General features: G+C 37.3%; 1 protein-coding gene across 1 annotated transcript in view; it reads right to left on the bottom strand.

Moving 5' to 3' along the window:
* Positions 1-18,295, bottom strand: part of Nompa (no mechanoreceptor potential A) — a 243,128-nt gene that overhangs the window by 152,075 nt on the left and 72,758 nt on the right. Inside the window, exon 4 of the mRNA XM_077425292.1 lies at positions 17,939-18,088. The gene's annotated coding sequence lies outside the window, so the exon portion shown is untranslated. The remainder of the gene's footprint in view (positions 1-17,938; positions 18,089-18,295) is intronic.

An 18,295-nucleotide genomic window follows, 5' to 3' on the forward strand; every position in this document is an offset into this window, starting at 1 on the left:
GATAATGGGATTTTTTTTTATATGGAGAATGCGACTAGGTGGTTATAGATATATATTTTTTTTCAAAGGGACGAATGCGGTTCTTACATTTAATTATCTTTTTATCAGAGGGCTACCATCTATATATCAGGCTGGTTTTGCTAAACGATGCCTTCATATGAAATTTCAATATATCATTCTGTTCTCGTAAAATGTAAAAAAAATAAAATGAATTGAATATCGTTGATTAGAGAATGTAAATTTTATTTTCCCAACATTTTATTTCAATAACTCGCGGCAGTGTTCTGTACACAATTTTCGCGAAATATTATTGTCCGAATTGTGCGGTATACACAATCCGGCGTATATCTATTATGTTTTCACGTATGCACGCCTTCGAAATAAACGTGTATCGGTTTTTAAATTAAATCGCTTAAAGTTTACATATCGTCAATAATACTGTTGATAAAAATATTTAATTTATTTAATTATATTTTTTCATACGGTTGTGTCTTAAAAAAAATGACAGCGAATAGCTTAATTAACTGGTGACACCGTTATATATGAGGAGCAAGCATATACAATCTTACATTTCGGCATTACAGAAAAAATTTAAAAATAAAATTCGTCCAGAGTACGACTAGTCCTTTTATAATAATACGTTCAGTCTAGTGTCCTGAATACAACTTTCATCTAGTCGAGATGTCTACGTGATGCGCTCATACGACACTGTGTACACACCATGCATCGTTTCGTACTTTAGTAAAAATATAAAAAAGATAACGTCTCGTGAGAATAAAAAGATAGTTTAAAACGTATTAGAAAAAAAAATTGCAGTGCCTCATGTATATAAATACAGATATAATATATATACATATATGTATATATATATGTATATGATTTATGGAAATATTTCGTACGTTTAATTTTTTTAAACAGTGGTACGTGTTACGTAGCTCAAGCTGATATCGATATTTTACTATCTAAGCCTATTAACGATTAACCAATCGGCCTGTACGATCACAATACGTTTCGCATTCGAGTGCATTAATCTCTGTTACATCGCGGGGAGATTTGCAAGTCATGACACTCATAACTTGTATACAGCACCGGTAATGCATTTCTCCGATTGAAGCGGAAAACGCAACGTCGTCTCGCAAACTTAGGCACGATCATGATGGAATAATATATTTTATTATACATTATATAAAATTGTGTATGATTCAACACGATAAAATATATTTAATATTATGTAATTACATATATATACAATTGAAGATAATACAGTGCTGAATTAGTTGATCAATAATAAAATAAACTAAGAGAGCAATGTACAATTTTACACATTAACATCCAAAATTTATATTTCTAACATTTATATATCTCATTTTGGAAATTCAGGGCATAATATGCATGTCATAATATATATGATATCCTTCTTTATTTGAAATCTAGAATTCTTAAACATACATCATTATACGTATTAAAATTATTAAATTTTTAATTTCTAATAACTTTCTTTTGCTCTCTTTTATCTACCACTTTGTTAACGTCCAATAAATTTTTTTCTTTAACGTTCTTATCTGCCAAACTGTACTTACTTAATCCAATAGCGCGCATTAAAGTGAATCTCTTACCTCGACAATCGTTACTTTTTCACACGTCATCGCTTCGATCGTGTAAATGGCTCTTCGCGAAGGAGATTAACAAGGGACGATCGATCGGCCGATTGGTTAACGCGATGCACTTATAACACTTTCAAGCGGGTCTCCCTATGCTACGACCCTTTTTAGAATTTCCATATGTGGCTTTGAGACGTTGGTCCACTTAGTTTAATACGTTATTATCACCTTTTATTAATGTATGATGCCGCGTGCATCGCGTTTGCGAGCGCACGCGAACAGGTTGAAGTCTAGAGTAACATTGATCTCTCGCTACGATCGCAAATGGATGATAGCCGGGAATCGAAAACCGATATTAATTCCGGGTGGCGGTTTGTAAATCCTTTCCTAGTTGCATCTTGCATCGCAAAACTTTTAATCGTATCACCACGAAATGCATAAATCACAAAGGGAGGATATAATCCGATACATTAATCGCATTAGCATCAGGGGTATTTTACGATTCGAGAGAGTTGCTCAATAACGGTCACGCACTCGTTATTTAAAATAATATAAATTACAAATATATGCACTTGGATATTTGATCTTAATATCCATATCGGACAGTATATCCGATTCACATGATATTTAATTATCCAGGGGAATTATTTTGAATTTCCCATTGGCAAAAGAAATAATTTGTCGATGCATCTGAATTCTATTTGTTAACGTTTATCTGGTTCAATATCCGAAATTAAAACGTGCATTGCCATTGCAATTTATATCAAATTACTTCTATTATACGGTTAATTCAAATGAGAGCGAGTGAGGTAAGAATGCGCCGATATGTGTCACGGAGAAGCATCGATTTTCCGATTTCCACAGATGGATGACACCAAAAACACGAGTCGTTTTCTCGGCGGGTGTCGCCGTCGATATAGCGTTCGTTGTTCCCGCTTGAAATGAATTCGTCGCACCTTAATTCGACGGAAGTTCATTAATTACGCCTATCCGATTTCCCAGAAGAACGATCTACGATATATAATCGTCCTCCTTACGTCGCCGGGTCCCCGTCGTCCCAGAGACGCCTTTGTGCCGGGACGGTGCACAGGACGTCATTAACGAACAGCAATTACTTTCCGAGAGATAATGACACCACGACGCCGACGCTCGCGACGCCGAGCGACGCTCGTCGTCCGTAAAAACGTAACGTGCGTCACACCGCGCTGCGCCGCGCCGATGCGAGTATCGACCGTTAAAATGGATGCCAAAGTGCAAACACGTCGCAAATATTAATCGTATATCGATTATTTACGTGTTCCGCGCGTTGAATTAACCCATCGCTCGTGTTGATACAACAAATCGTAATTGAAAGACACAAAATGAAAACGACATTTAACCTTTACGCAGTATTTCCGCGCCGATGTAAAAAATATCGAATGAAACCCGTGTTAGAGAGAGATTGAAAAATAAATGAAATTTACGGGATATGATATTGCAAATTTTAATAACTTTTGAAAAAACAGACTACGCGTTTCATCTATAAAATATGAGAAATGCGATTTATTCTCCGCTTTAACCAAAATATCATACATCATAAATAATGTCGTTTCGAAAACATTTTATTTTTTCTTCGTCGAATTCTAAATTTCAGTAAATAATTTAAAGTTTTAAAAGATTCATTTCAAATTATAGAAAGTGCACATATTCTCAATATTATCCGGACAAGATTGAAAATAAGATTGTTATATAAGTTAATATTTTCGGTTATTAGAAATCATGCTAGACTGATTGCAATTCACCAGTTGCGGAAATTAAAATAGTAATAATATCATTTGCGTGTGCATTAAATAAACGAGATAATAAGCGGTCTGTGCCATTGAGCGCAAATAATTAAAATGTAACCAAAAAACGGCAAAACAAAATCGCACCTACATATTATAACTGTCTAGCTTGCATTATGTGTAATCGCCTATCGAACCCGATATGTCAAAAGTTAGATGTATCATAGAGTATAAACAGACAGAGCGAGATACGATATTTAAGTATGTTCGCGTAAATAAAAAGCATCATGGTTTTAACACGACGCGCGAGGCAAGATACGTACTATTCTCTTTTATCTCGAAAGCGCAATTATCTTAAAATTCAATTTTGTTTAAAAAAAAAAAAAACCGCGATTTATCGCGCGGTATAAGATGTGATTGAGAAACGCAGCTTTTGGCACTCCCAACGGGGCGAGAAGTTCGTTACTATCTCTCACTGTCTGAGATGCTCGGTATTCCAAAGCCTCTCACCTGGATTTACCTTCTTTCGCGAGAATCTGACGGTTCTAAATGTGGCCCAGCGTAGTTGCTGAACTTGCTACAAATGGACTACAAAGTGAGAGCAAAAGACTGGTCGTTTGAAGCGTGAAAAAACGCCTCTCGAAATTTATGTATATATAAACGATGTACACGTGTCTAAATGTCTATTCTGTAATGATATTTAACTGCCTCTTTTATCTCGACGCGGAAAGAACCTATCGAGCGCCTATTTATTATCAAATGGACAATCACGAATGCCTCTGAAATTAGAATTATAAAAAAGTAATAGTTTCGTTTAAACTTCCGATAATGAAGCAACATTATTATTCCAACGTATATTTCTGAAGTTAGAAAGACAGGAGAGGGGGCAATTCCAGAAATATCCATCGAAGGGCGATATAAATCAAGAATTTATCGTGTCAGTAAAATCTCGTATTCGACGTGCGTGTCATAAACTATGAACCTATTTGAGCCAGCATGGAACATTGTTCTAATCTTATCTCCTTCCGTACAGCGTTACGTATACGAAATATGAGTCGAATCGTTACGATATTCCATGCTGCAAAAGCTATCTATAAAACAATCTTCATACTGCGGAGCAAATACGCAGTGAAGAGCTCAGTTCGCATTGTAATTGCGCGCGTTTGATCGCGAAAGCATGCGAAGGTTTTTACTACCCTTCATATCTATGAAAAATTCAAGCATGCCGCTATGAAAGTCGCGCGATATCAATTTTTTCTTCCTTTACTGCACTCGAACACATATAGAACGCAACTCAGTTAAAGATCACACGGGATAAATCTCGATTTGCCTCACAAAAATAGTTACGCATAAACTCGAAATTTCCGTTTCTACATGAAATATACTAAAAAAGTTGTTAGATATGGAATGTCGCTTGTGTCTTTTGCTTTTTGATCCCAAGTTGTCGTATAGGCGTATCCTATACTTTCGCATATTTTTTTCTTCAGTTCGTTTAACTGGAAAATTCATTTACGCGTATATTCAAAAAAACATTGTAGACTTGTTTCTCCAAAACCCTACTGAGGCAGCTCTTCAGATAATATTCGCGTCTGTCGGAAACGTTTGATAATAACCGGATTTCCATTGCTCGCCGAATAAGCGACTTATAATATACACAGTACGTTCACACTAATACCTATACGCGATCTTGCGAGGAGAAAATCTTTAGCTAAACTAGAATTCTACCTGAAGAGCGGATATACGCACGTTTCGTGCAGGCAAAGCCGATTGAGAACGTTCTCCGGCAACTAGTGAGCGTATTCGACCATCGCGATCGAATACAAAATCCGAGATGCTCCTCCACGTTAACGTTAGTTCCACGGGGATACTTTTGCGGATTAGTCTCGCTGCTATTTGACTCGCGGCAACGAATTATCTCCGCTGGCAAAACTCTCGACTCGCGTCCTGGTCCCGACGATCGAACTTAGAAGTCGCGCTTCGCGCAAAAAAGATCCGCTCGCTGAGAACGCGAGAAAAACTTCCGGTCCAGATATAAGTAACAACAACGAGCCGCCTCCGGACGAGGGATTTCTTTTCCATCCCTCTCAAGGACCCCGCCACCAAGCACGGCGATTTCTTTCGAGACAACTTCTTGTCGCAATTACTATGTAACGATCGCGGCGAGCGGCGTTCACCGTTGCTTGAATCGGGAGATTCGCGAACGCGGTCGACTTGCATCCTGAGTTCCCGCTTGCCTTTATTATTCTTATCCGGCGCGCATTTACTTGCGCGTTTTTGTACGTCGCTGCCGTGGTAGTCTAAAAACGCCCGACTCTTTTCATTCCTGGTTCGTTGCGCTTATTTTGCAAAAATTCGTCGCGATACAACTACTCATTGTCAGTTGATTTTTAGTTCTGTAGGAATAACTTTTTACGCCAAATCCGCAAATTTGAAATTCTCATCGTTAAAAACAAGTAAATACATAGCGAGCTTTTAGACATAGAAATAAAAATTTGTAATGACCATGGTTTAGATAATCCTAAAAATTATCAAATCAATTTCTTTTATAGAATAATGCCAAGTTATCTGGTATTGCAATATTAATTCAAGCCTTTGTACTTGTGGAACGTTACGGAAGTTTTTCGTAAAAATTTGTAAAAAAAATAGAATGTAAGGGAAGTTTGCGTGTAATCGAATCACACAAAAATTGGATTCGCATCTAGTAATAATTGGTAACATTACAAAATCTCCCCTCGACATTGCGTCACTAATCGAACTGCGATTTGAATCGCAGCACTTCTGCAGTTGTCAGTCTTCGTGCAGCTATTATTTCCTTTTATGTGCAGGGTTTGAAAGCATTGGCAATTGTGCGAGCGAACGTTGCAGACAGTCGCTCGCCATTGCTCGACAAATCGAAAGATCTCAATCGCGACCTACATCTATACAGAAAATTTACTTCGCTTGTTAAGCTTTATTCCCTACTTCTGTTCACGTTAGATTTACTTCGCTTGTTAAGCTTTATTCCCTACTTCTGTTCACGTTAGATTTATTATGGAAAGTGAAGAAAAATCTAAGATAAATATATCCGTAATGTTTGGATAATTTATAATAATCACCCCGACATCAAGAAATTGCTCCTTTGTCGATAAATCAACCAAGTTATGTAGATAGTAATCGAGCCCATTGCAGCAATTTGTATCCCCAATTTATCATATCTCCTTCCTCTACACTCCTCCGCCGCACATCTAGCAAGCCTTCAAAGCAAATTCGACGTAAGCCGCAAGATAATTTAACGAAAGTTGATTTATATACTACGAAATAACGTATACCTGATACATTTATTATACAAGATCCTGCCATTTTACTTTTTGAAATCACTTTCGCATTGCTAAATTACTCAACTTCTAAATTGCTTATCTGACTTAAATTTTGCTTTATGAATTAGTAATAATTTCTCTTTCAAATTATATTTCGGCACCTTGGTTTCTAATATGAATGTATATTCTATCTGATTTCCATAATAAGTAGCTGAAATAGTAAGACCAAATTTGCAAGTATATGCATGGGATTTATAACCGTTTCCGCTTTCGCAAAATTGAAACGAAACATTTTTACATTTCATTCGGTGGAGAAAATTTCAAAGGTGCATATAACAAAAACTTATTCTTTATATAATTTAAAACTTTGCTTCAATCTGAAGCTCAGTTGTTGATACACTTGAGTACTTTTCAACGCAAATTTAAAACTAAAAATATATATGCGTTGAGTATTTTCTATTCCTAAAGTTCCATTCGCTTGCAAATGTAGCATACTAATACAGTTACTTTTATAAATGGTCTCCTCACGTATATTCGAATCAAGTCTTTTCCACATGTCAAAGACGCTCGATGAACCCGTACTCGAATAAGCCTGCGCTTTTTAAAGGGTAGCAAAAAAAGATATTTATTCCCTAACGGAAACTAATAAGCTCCCTTTCTAGCGAAGGATTACGGATGTCAAACGGAATGAGCAATCGCGCGTCGCGGTCCGCTTCGGGGAGGATTCCTGGACTTGGGCTATCTGACCGAGACCATCAGGGACCGCGGCAGTTCGCGCGGAACGCGCATTGTCCGAGCGTGTTCGGCGAGCATATGCGCGCGAGTACGCGAGGGACCGACGCGACGGTATCACTGTCCGCGGTGATTTACGAAGCACGCGGGCTCGTGCCAGCAAACCCCCGCGCGTTACGCTCTCACCCTCGCGCGGATACGTGAGCACGGGTACAGCGACGATCGTATCCGGTTCGCACTGGCCACACCGTCCGCTATAATTCACGTCGCCTGCTGGAAACGCCACCGGGATCTTTCATCGGCGGAAGAGCCCCGGTGGCGGATCCCGATTGTTAGCTCTTTCGGATACCGTCGAGACATTCCGCGCTGCATGCTCGACGATCTTTGCTGAACAATAAGCAGGTCGAAAATGTCATACTCGAATTGAAATATATAGAATTGCAATTTATTTTGTTACGTATATTTTCAAGAGAGGTTGAACTTTCTCAAATAAAAATATTGATCTTTCTATAAAGATATTTTAGACAGCTGAGATAATATAGAGATATTAACGCATATCGCAATTTATTGTATAAGATTTCAAAACTAACAATAAGTCATATTGCACTTTTATCACGGCTAAACACATAAAACAAACGAACAAATTGAAAATGTCAAATTAGAATAAAAATATATTCTATTATATACATATATAGATCTGAAAAGATTTTTAAAATAAAAATATCAATCTTTTCACAAAAATGATCTAGGTAATGTAAATTCTCAATGATATGATAGTGATATAAAAAGTAAATTATACTATACGCTTTGTTCCATGGCAAAGCAAATACTTCTGAATAAAACATGTAAACATCATAAATAAGATCAACGAATAACGAATTTTTTCCAAAAAGCCCGGCAGCATTATCATTATACCATTTTTTCACGATACATTCATTTCTAATATTATATTTCGACGTCAAAGAAAAATGCATGTTGCCCGTCTCTCTTCGAAGGATTAATGTGCGACTGTCGTATATTTTTAATATTTTAATGAAATTTTTTCAGTCCGAAACGTAATTTCTTTGCCCTTTGAGATCATCAGTCGCCTGTCGGAGCGCATCAAAATTCAATTAATCGCTCAAACGTGTGTGTATACGTGCCCGCGGGCTCGAGCGACAGATAAAATAAACGCGGCGCAGAGGAATTAAGCTGTGAAGAGGTTTCCGGGTTAATTAGCCTGTCAATGCGGCCCGCTAGCCCCGCACGGGACAATATGCGGGGGGGAAAAAAAAGAAAAAAAGCAGGACGGTTGATTCGACAGCGATCGCGTCCCTTTCGAATGGCGTGATATATCGTACTGTCTGCTACTGTCGTGCCACGCATCTAGATATCTGCATCTTGTTCGTTGTTTCGCGTTTACGTCACACGCATGCATTCGCAAATACCCGAGTGCATCAAGTCTACGCGACACCGCGAAATTTTTCCAATATTTCAGTTAGCGCGAAAACGCGATATTAGCATTTCGCGATTCGCTGCAAGTTCCTGAATAAAAAAAAGTCTCGCGGTATTTAATAGCTTATTCATCGGTGCCGACTATGTCAAATTTTTGGAAATCCAGCGTTTTCCAAAACGATTTGAATAGACTTACACACAAATTTTTGTCAACTTGAAAAACTGACTTAATTTAAAAAGTTCCACTGTTTTTTGTTTCGGCATCGCATTAAGTAAAAGTAACATTTAATAATTAATTCACAATAGATTCTTGTAATCTCTTCTTAATAATAAAAGAACTGGTTAAAATGTGGCGTAAAATTAAAAAAAAATTTAAATCAATGTAGATATTGCAGTATTAGTTAGATTTGTGTCCGTTTAAATAATTAATAAAGAAACTTCACGAAGTGTTTCGTCCCTTTTAATTTTAACCGTGGATTTGACTAAATCGCATTTTGTTTATTATTTTTGTTCGTGTAAATCCATTCCATAATTATGTGACATTTATATTGTAAAGATTTGGATTCTCTGAAATGAGTCGCTTAGAGACATTTACGCACCTGAAATCAGCACGGTTCGCGATTTATTTTTTTCACTAACCCGATTTCATCGTCGTCCTGGCTAATAAAACCGTGTAGCAGAAACCACGATCATACGGATATCTTGTCAACAAGATTCGTTCTCTTTCGCAACGCCGCATTTTCCTATATATTAGATACGTATTATTGCCGTTGCAGTGATTCCATTGAGAGCTAATCAAGCGATCTAGAGCTTGCAATATGTGTTTACCAGGTACATTATTAATTTATTAAAGTTGAAAAAACGTATCTTAAAGATATAACAGCATCGTTGTAAAGAAAATTTCAGCGAATCATTCATTAAATTAAAAAATCTCGACACGAATTAATAAATAGAAAAAAGTATCAATAAATGTTTTATAGTAAAATCGAATTAAAAGTTAAATTAAAAATCTACTGAGATAATAAAGAAACAGTAAAACTTATTATTAAAAATATACCGAGTTCTAGAACAAAGCATGGGTCGCAAAAATATGTTCATTGAGCTGTCAACTGAAAGTTGTCAACAATCGTCAATTGTATTTCGTTTACTGGATTAATACAACGGTATATATCGTTCAAACAATTCTAGTATATCTGCTGCATAATACGCACCGTAAGGTGTGCTATAAAGTAAAACCAATACGGTCTCGGCATCCTCAGTTCATCGTACCGAGCCATCCCCGACGTCGTTAAGTCAATACTCAATCCTATAGCTCTATAGGGTAGTAATTAACAACTCCTATAGTTCGATTAAGTGTATAACCGATATACACCTAAGATATTTTAATCGCTCCAGTAACGAAGTAAGTAACGAGGTAATTGATATCTGATAACGTAAATAGATTCTAGCGAATCATACGTGATATACGATATATTCGTGCAGGAATATCAGATTAGGTCAATTTTTTGTATTGGTAAAAAAGAATTAAATATCATCATTACGATTTAATTTGTTTATCTAAAATTAGTAAGTAATTAGTAACTCTTCTAGCAATCCATGTCCGACATAAGAATTTTTCGTAATTGCTAGAATACATATATCAGATTGACATTAGAATATGTATCAACCGTTTTCAATACACAATTATTGCTGCATTTTCAATTGTAAGTAAAAGTAATAAAGTTCAAACATTACACGAGAACTCATCAAATTTCATCGGTGACGATGTACAAGAAGAGAAACCGCAATCTTCTAACGATACGATATGATAATGAAGCAATGGACGAAGCAATTACTGATGAGAAATTAATGGCAAAATTAATATAGAACAGCGTCGAAATTCGAGAAAATGTCGGACGGGAACTCGCTCAGGGTTCATCGAAAGTTAACTACGGATCAGAACAGTCCCCGACGGGTTCGCGGTCGACGTCATAAACGTGCAACATGATGATTAAGACATGTGGGCAAAGTCGTTATCCACGCTACAGGCTGCAGCTTGCACAGAAGGTCGGTGAGCGCGTTTCTCACCGCTCATCTCGATATATACGATGCGCTTTAATGATGTTGCGAGCTCTCAGCGAGGGTGAGCGAGGGGTGACCACGGCTGTTGACCCATTTCGGACTTTGCGCACGGCCGCAACGAAGTTGCGGCCACCGGCGCGTCGCCGTCCGATGCAGCAACTTCGCGTATTATCGCAATAAGAACTTCGTTGGCTCCTGTCGTTCCCGTAATCCATCCGTTCCGTTCGTGTATACGAACGTGGGAAACGCGATCAAATTTCACGACCGGATGTCCGAACGGAAGGGGAGAGACGGAGGTTCTCACAAACTTTACCTCACCTTAAAATTGCAAAAAGGCCATTCTGCCGGCCATAAAGGCCATTCGAGTCGTTCCATGTAGGAATTTGCGAGTTCGCGGATAAAAATTGAGGACGAATCTTCGGAGTCGCGTTTGGGAATTTTAATAGTTGGCGAAATTTCCTGATCGCAAAAGAAGTAAAAAGATGGACTGAGAACGTTGATTCATTCATATATTTCGACGTGTATTATAACAAATGGCGTTTATATTAAATGAAAAATGAATTCAAGATGTTTCAGAGATCTCTTTCTCTCTTTCGACGTCTATTATCAGGCAGATCTCCCTTAATGCTGTACCTTGCTTCAAGAGAAATCAATTATCCAAGTCTGAGAGCTTGTCCCTTGATTGCGTAATAAGCGATAATAGCCTCAATATTGATATTCATCGCGAGTACTCCGGACTCCATAACAACGCGCAATTAATGCCCGATTAATTATGCATTAATTAAATTAACGATTATATATATATATATATATATATATATATATATATATATATATAATAGAACGTACAATATCTCTCTAATAGAACCGACTGGGTTCGAATCAAAACATGCTATGCGTATACATATTTCTCATTATGTTTAAAAAAATCTCTTCCATCGTTTATAACGAGGCGAAAGAAACTGACTTACAATTGCAGAGCCAGTCTTGGAGATCATCTCGATGGAATAAAATAAGCTACACCATCATCCGCTTCGTACAAAATATCGCAACATATCTTTTCGTTTAGTTTAATCCAATACGTCAATTTTCGATTGTCATTGTGGAAACGACAAGCAAATTTCACATTCTTGCAACTTTGAGAATCGATATGTGATACAGAGCAAAAAATCTCATAGTTCGTTCGTTCAATTTTATTTGCAGACGTCTCTTTTTGGTGCTCAAGAACCGACTTGCGAAGGAGGTTGGTTCGCGGATGCCGTCGATCGAGCGATACCTCTTCGATGAGGATGGTGCCGCGTGCGTGGCTCTCATACGCGCAACAGCGTGTCATTGTCATTGATGTCGAGCAACGGTGGTCGATGATTGCCGCTGGCGTTGCCGGGTGCGTTACCACGATGATCCGAATAGCGGCCGAGGTCCTGAAGAATCCTGTAGGAGGGGCGTCGTAGTAGTTGTTATCGCCTAGAGGAACGGAAGTCGGCACTAGGCTATGCGAGGGTGACAACCCCTTCCGGTTCCGGCGACCAGCAATTGTCGGATAGCCAGCAACCGATCACCACGGTGAAGAACCCGATCAAAAGAGCCACGATGATGTAGATCTCCGCCTGTCCCAGTGAATCTGCTTACATACAGGACACGAAACGTGCTCGTGAAACGCGCACTCGACACGTATGTACCACGTGCTTCAAATGTGCGTGCGGTCAAGAAGATAATTAAGCATCTTTGCTCAACGGCTGCAGGACTGAAAGATCGCATGCATTGTGGAAGGATCACCAGTGCGCAAGTCGCTTAGGTGCTAATCCATGCTTGTTGCTTCAACCCCTTCAGGTATAATTTGTTATCTCGAGTATGCGTATACGGTACGATTGAATTAATTACGTCAGACGTTACACGTCGCTCGGGGAAATGCACGATGGAGTTTGCAAAATCAAAGCAAAATCAAATAAACCCAGTGAAAAATGTAGTTACGTGGAAAAAAATCACATAGAAAGCCAAAAATCGCTTTTATATACAACTGTTCGACGTGAATGTTTTTCGTTTATTGTAATGGGCCCTGGAGAGATGCGAGCAAGTTAGTTAATTTAGACAGTAAACTCGAACCGTAGTAATTGTATAGTATATCGATCAGTAACATTTTAGAATTTCAATTAATTGGGCGTTTAACCAATCGATTGTTTGGCTGGCGGATTGTAAATTCGTTGATTACTCGATAAAAACAAAATGTTAACTTAATATAAAATAATTTCTCTTATTTTGATACTTTAATGCATAATTTCATAAATACTTTTGTAATGACAATTATAAAATTAATTTCAGACTATACAATATCAGCGGCTAGGTTATGAATAAATACAAAGATACATACAACTTACAAATTTGACATAAAAATTGCTTATTTTTGTCAATTAACCTATTATATATTAGCATGTTTATTAATTTTTTTCGAAAAATCAAGTAACTTTAGATGTCAGGGAACTTTGCGGTTCGGTAGGGACCTAATCTGCGATGAAAATGCGAAATTTCCAAAGCGAAGGAGGCTCTTCGCGGCCAGGGTCGTATTTGAAAGTTAAAACACAAGCACTCTTGAGTCAACGGAGGACATGAGAAAAACGATACCGTTTCGTTTGTTCGTTTCATGAATTTTTCACAGCCGTTGCCATTATTATCCCTATACTGGTCCCGGGCTTACACCGAGACAGGTGAACGACTGGTACTCGCGGCAGCAACAGAAAAACAAAGCATATTGCCGTTATCTGTTATGTTCGCTCACGATAAAAAAGCGATAAAAAATTCTCCCGTAAAATTCAAACGCGTCCGCGTATTAATTAGACTCTAATCCGATTTGCTAAATGACTCTAGTTTCCTGCTCGAGCTTCCGTTGTGATAACTTAATTGAACTCGTGCAGCGCGGCGATATGATTGAACTTTGAACGGTGAATATGCATTATCTATATCTATAACGCGTATAAATCTCAATTTGAAAAGTTTTACTTCAAGAATAGGAAGATTACGATAAGCGTAGACGTGACTCCGTTTGAGATTCCGGTAATTGTACCGACATGTACGAAAAATTTCTTACGTAGCATTCAAGCGTACACGTAACCGCGGGCGGGCAAACTATCTTCCATAAAATTGCAAAGCCACGCCACAGGTCGTGCTTTATGGTTCGACTATCATGATATGAGATTTCGTGACAGATGCTGTTACGCCGAGATGCCAAACCAAAAAAACTTTTCTCAACAAATTGAGGCCATGAACATGGAACTGATGTGGAAGTCGACGAGCATATGATATAAATTGTATCCGCGTTATGTCACCGTCATATGCGCGTGTACAATTTACGATGACGTTGGTTTTCACAAGTGAAATATTTACAAGTGTGAACTATTTGATATTAGTGGCGTTTATAGCTTGTAAGTATTTATAGTTCTATATGTATAACGTTTAAAAATTAATCACAAACGTGAAGCAAAGAAAGCGTGAAGCTACCTGCTAAATTTAAAATACATTCATGCACGGTTTTAATTATAGCAGATTTAATTATAGCAAAAATAACACATTTATAAACCAAGCCTATTATATCTCTATGTAAACGGTTACATAAGAAGTGTACGAGACATAGTGCGAGAATAATTAGCAATAACAAGCCTTACAAATATCATGTCTGTGGGAAATCTCTATAAGTCAAAACAGAAATGAAAGGAAGATAAAGACGAAATCGTATTCGAATTCACATTTCACGAATGAAGAGCCTATATAGTCACGCTACTAATGACTCCAAAGTCTCTGCGACAAAATCTTAAGCAAAATATCAGCGATTTGAGGTTCCATCACACAATACCGTTTCACAAACACAAACATTTATACATCAAACAATGTGGATCACAAGCAAGGAAGAATGGCGAAGAATTTGTTACCTAAAGGACCCTTTGACTTCCACAGACCCTTGATGAGAGTGGGATCGCCGCGACGCCAATCGCGCCAACCTCGACCCCGACGAGCAGGCCCCTTGTTGGCATAGCCGGTCCCGGTAGCAGCGGCACCGCCGCCGGCTCCACCTCCGGTTATCCCACCGCCGATAGCCCCACCGGTAACACCGAGACCGAAAGAGGCAGCCCCGGCAGCGCCGGTGGAGAAACCGGTAGCTCCTCCGCCACCGACGCCGCCGACGCCGTTTCCGGTAGCACCACCGGTAGAAACACCGCCGCCGGGGCCCGGGGTGCTCGGCGATGAACCGGCCTGCGGTTGACCGTGGCCGCTCCCAGTACTCTGTGGCATCGGCGCTCCCGCCGCTTTTTCGTCCAACCCGGAAATTCCCAGGAAGCAGCATGAAATGGACAGAGTAGGGCGTGCGCGCCGTTAAACTATCGCTTCACGTTCGATCGATCAATGGGGGTTTTATGGTGGATTGTGCGCTCCTCCACCGATTCGTCTACCTTCACTTATCTAACGAAAATCATTCGGAATAAAGAGAGCTGCAGCAATTATAATAATTAATCATTATAATACTTATAGTCGTTATTTCAAAAAGATGATGTCTGATAGTTGACTTTATTTTTACTCTTTGATTTAAATTCTTCGGGAGACTACAAACTGCAAATGTGAGTGAAAAAAATTCATGTATTTCTTTGATAATATCACTGTCTTTGATCTAATGTTGGATCTTAAATAATATATATGTATATAATGTTTAACAGTTTTACTTTACAGCAAGAAAAAATATCTCACTTAAGAAATCGATCTATCCAAAGCCGGCGCTGTTCAATGTGCGCAAACATACATATAGGATAAGTCTCATTAGAATTCTGAGAGAATCGATCTTAGCGTTAGATATGCGAAGGAGCGGTGTAATGGAGCAGAAGGTATCCATGCGAAGGATTTTTCAGGTAGGTAAATATGCTAAGAGATCAGAGGATCATATAAACTGCTTCGCTAAGTTCGCGATGGAGATAGGTTTCCACTAATATTTTATCGATTATTCCCGATTATCCCCTTCAATTAACAATCACGGATAATCGTAATCAATAGAAGACAGGAAACAATTCAATAACAACGGATCAAGATTGTAAAAGCATCAAAGTGATATTTTTCTCTCTATATATCGGCGAGGTACCTAACTCACAACTACATACACTTAAAGGTCGAGAGGCTTTCAATCCGCTATTGGGTCGAGGAGCGACATTGATGTAAATGGATTGACGACCAATTTACAGAGATGAATGATGAATCGCATTTTCAGCACCATGGCACTCATTGTCAGTGTGGACGGACGATGACGATTATAACGATAAAGAGATAGAAATAAATCGAAATTCTATAATTATAAATATAATTTTGTTGAATATGCTAAATTGTTATAATTGCGTAGTTATTAATTACACAACTCTACATATAATTGCACAATTACAATAATGTATTAAACAATAATTATATTTGTCATTATCTCTGAGTAATATTGCAATTAAATTCTGAATTAGTAAATTTATAAACAGATAACTGTTTGTTCCTTTAGTATATTTACTTCTTTATATTTAAGTGAGCGTGATAAATTTGTCGCGAGAAAAAAGACTCCAATGCCCGAATGTCTGTAATACTCCCCACGACGCGCCCATCTATCATTTTAATTACAAAAATTTCTTCGTGTTAAAGTCTCTCCAACGATATATAAAAAATGGATAAATAATAGAATATTAAATAAATAAATAAAAGATTTTAATTTTATATTACGTTTTATATACATTTTCTCTGATATCGAAATATTTATATTTAAATATCAATTGTAGTTAGAATTGTGAAAAATATCAGAATCAGTTTTATTAACTAATATTTAATTTTCGAGAATAATAAACATGGAAAAAAGCGAGGTTTGCTCTTTAACGTATAGAGAAAAATACTAGAAATGTTGTCTGTTCAATAATTCTGTTCCTTTGAATACGAGAGTATTGAGGTTCACTGATGGTTGCTAAACTTGTTGCGTTCTTTTTGTAAAACGAATTTAGCGAACCGTGTCTTTTCAATGTGACGCAGACGATAAATATTCAGATTTGCTTTTATAAATCAGAAATTCTTAAGAGAATTTTAACACATAAATATAGATAAAAATTACATATGTAAGAGTTAAGAATCTTTAGTTAAAATAAATATAAAACTAATAGTATAGAATTTTTCAATTAATGGGGTCTTTTTAAATTTAAAAAAAAAATGTGCAAAATATAGGAAACGTATGAGTCGCACGTAAATCGTTTAATCCACTTTTCAGAAAATATGAACACAAACTATATGTGCAATTATACATCAAAATTGCATTTTACACTCCGCTCATTGTAAACGGTATTGTATATTATTATATATCAGGCAGTCATCGCGATTATGATAAAAAAAGGAAGGATTAAAAATTCCAATTCATGCTAATAATAATATCGTCAAACTTGCTTGAATTTATGATTATGATTGTAACTTTTAATTTTCATACTCTATATAATTTCACAGCTACTTAAATGCGCTCATCAATATTCCGAGTTTGCTTTACCTATTTCTCAAAAGATTTAAATTTACATACTTATATTCGTATTTTACGCGCGCCGAGGATTTAATTATACGATAATTTCAACTGAAACGTGAATCAACGATTATTAAGTGCCACTTTCATGCATTCGTGCCAAGATTGTCAAAAGGGTTCTCTTTTTCTTTTAACATAACGTAAAAAAATTAATTTACCGTCAGGTTTGCGAAAAATGTGATTGACGGTTTCGCAGCACCCTTAATGCAGAATCGAGTTAGCGGCATGAAGAATGCAAATTTTATGAAGAAAATTTCTTTCTATACTACTTCGGTACTTAATATCGACTAATCTGCATATGCAGATTGAAATTTTGATCGTCACGGTACGAGGAATAACATCAAAAGTCTAACCACGAATAGAAAATCAATAAATTTAAACAAAATTATAGCAAATACAAAATGTATTGCGAGTTCGTAATGATATATTTATGTTTCATTGAGACGCTTGCAAATATCTACGTAATCTATTCTATTCTATTGTACTTACCGCATAAGGAGAGCAACAAAATACAGGCAAGGAAGAACCACCCCATTCTTCATCAACAGGTCGTTCCGTGAAAAATCGTGCTACATCGTTGAACTTCACGCGTACGCCGAAATCGTCAGTGGCTAGTGTTGAACATTGGAACAAAGATTCCTTAAAAAAAAAAAAGATAAAATTTCATATTAAAATTATGTTTGAAGCAAGATAGAAATATATATTTGAAGCAAGATAGAAAAGAGCAAGAATATTTTCATTCTAGATTTATTTTTCACTGGCAAAGTTGAAAGTAGCGGAAATTGGATTGAGAAATCTAATGCTGAGCGCCAGACTGAAGTAATTAAATCAATAGATATTGATATC

This window comes from Temnothorax americanus, unplaced genomic scaffold (assembly GCF_048541705.1).
Source record: "Temnothorax americanus isolate GAGA-0224 unplaced genomic scaffold, ASM4854170v1 Scaffold9, whole genome shotgun sequence".
NCBI lineage: Eukaryota > Metazoa > Arthropoda > Insecta > Hymenoptera > Formicidae > Temnothorax > Temnothorax americanus.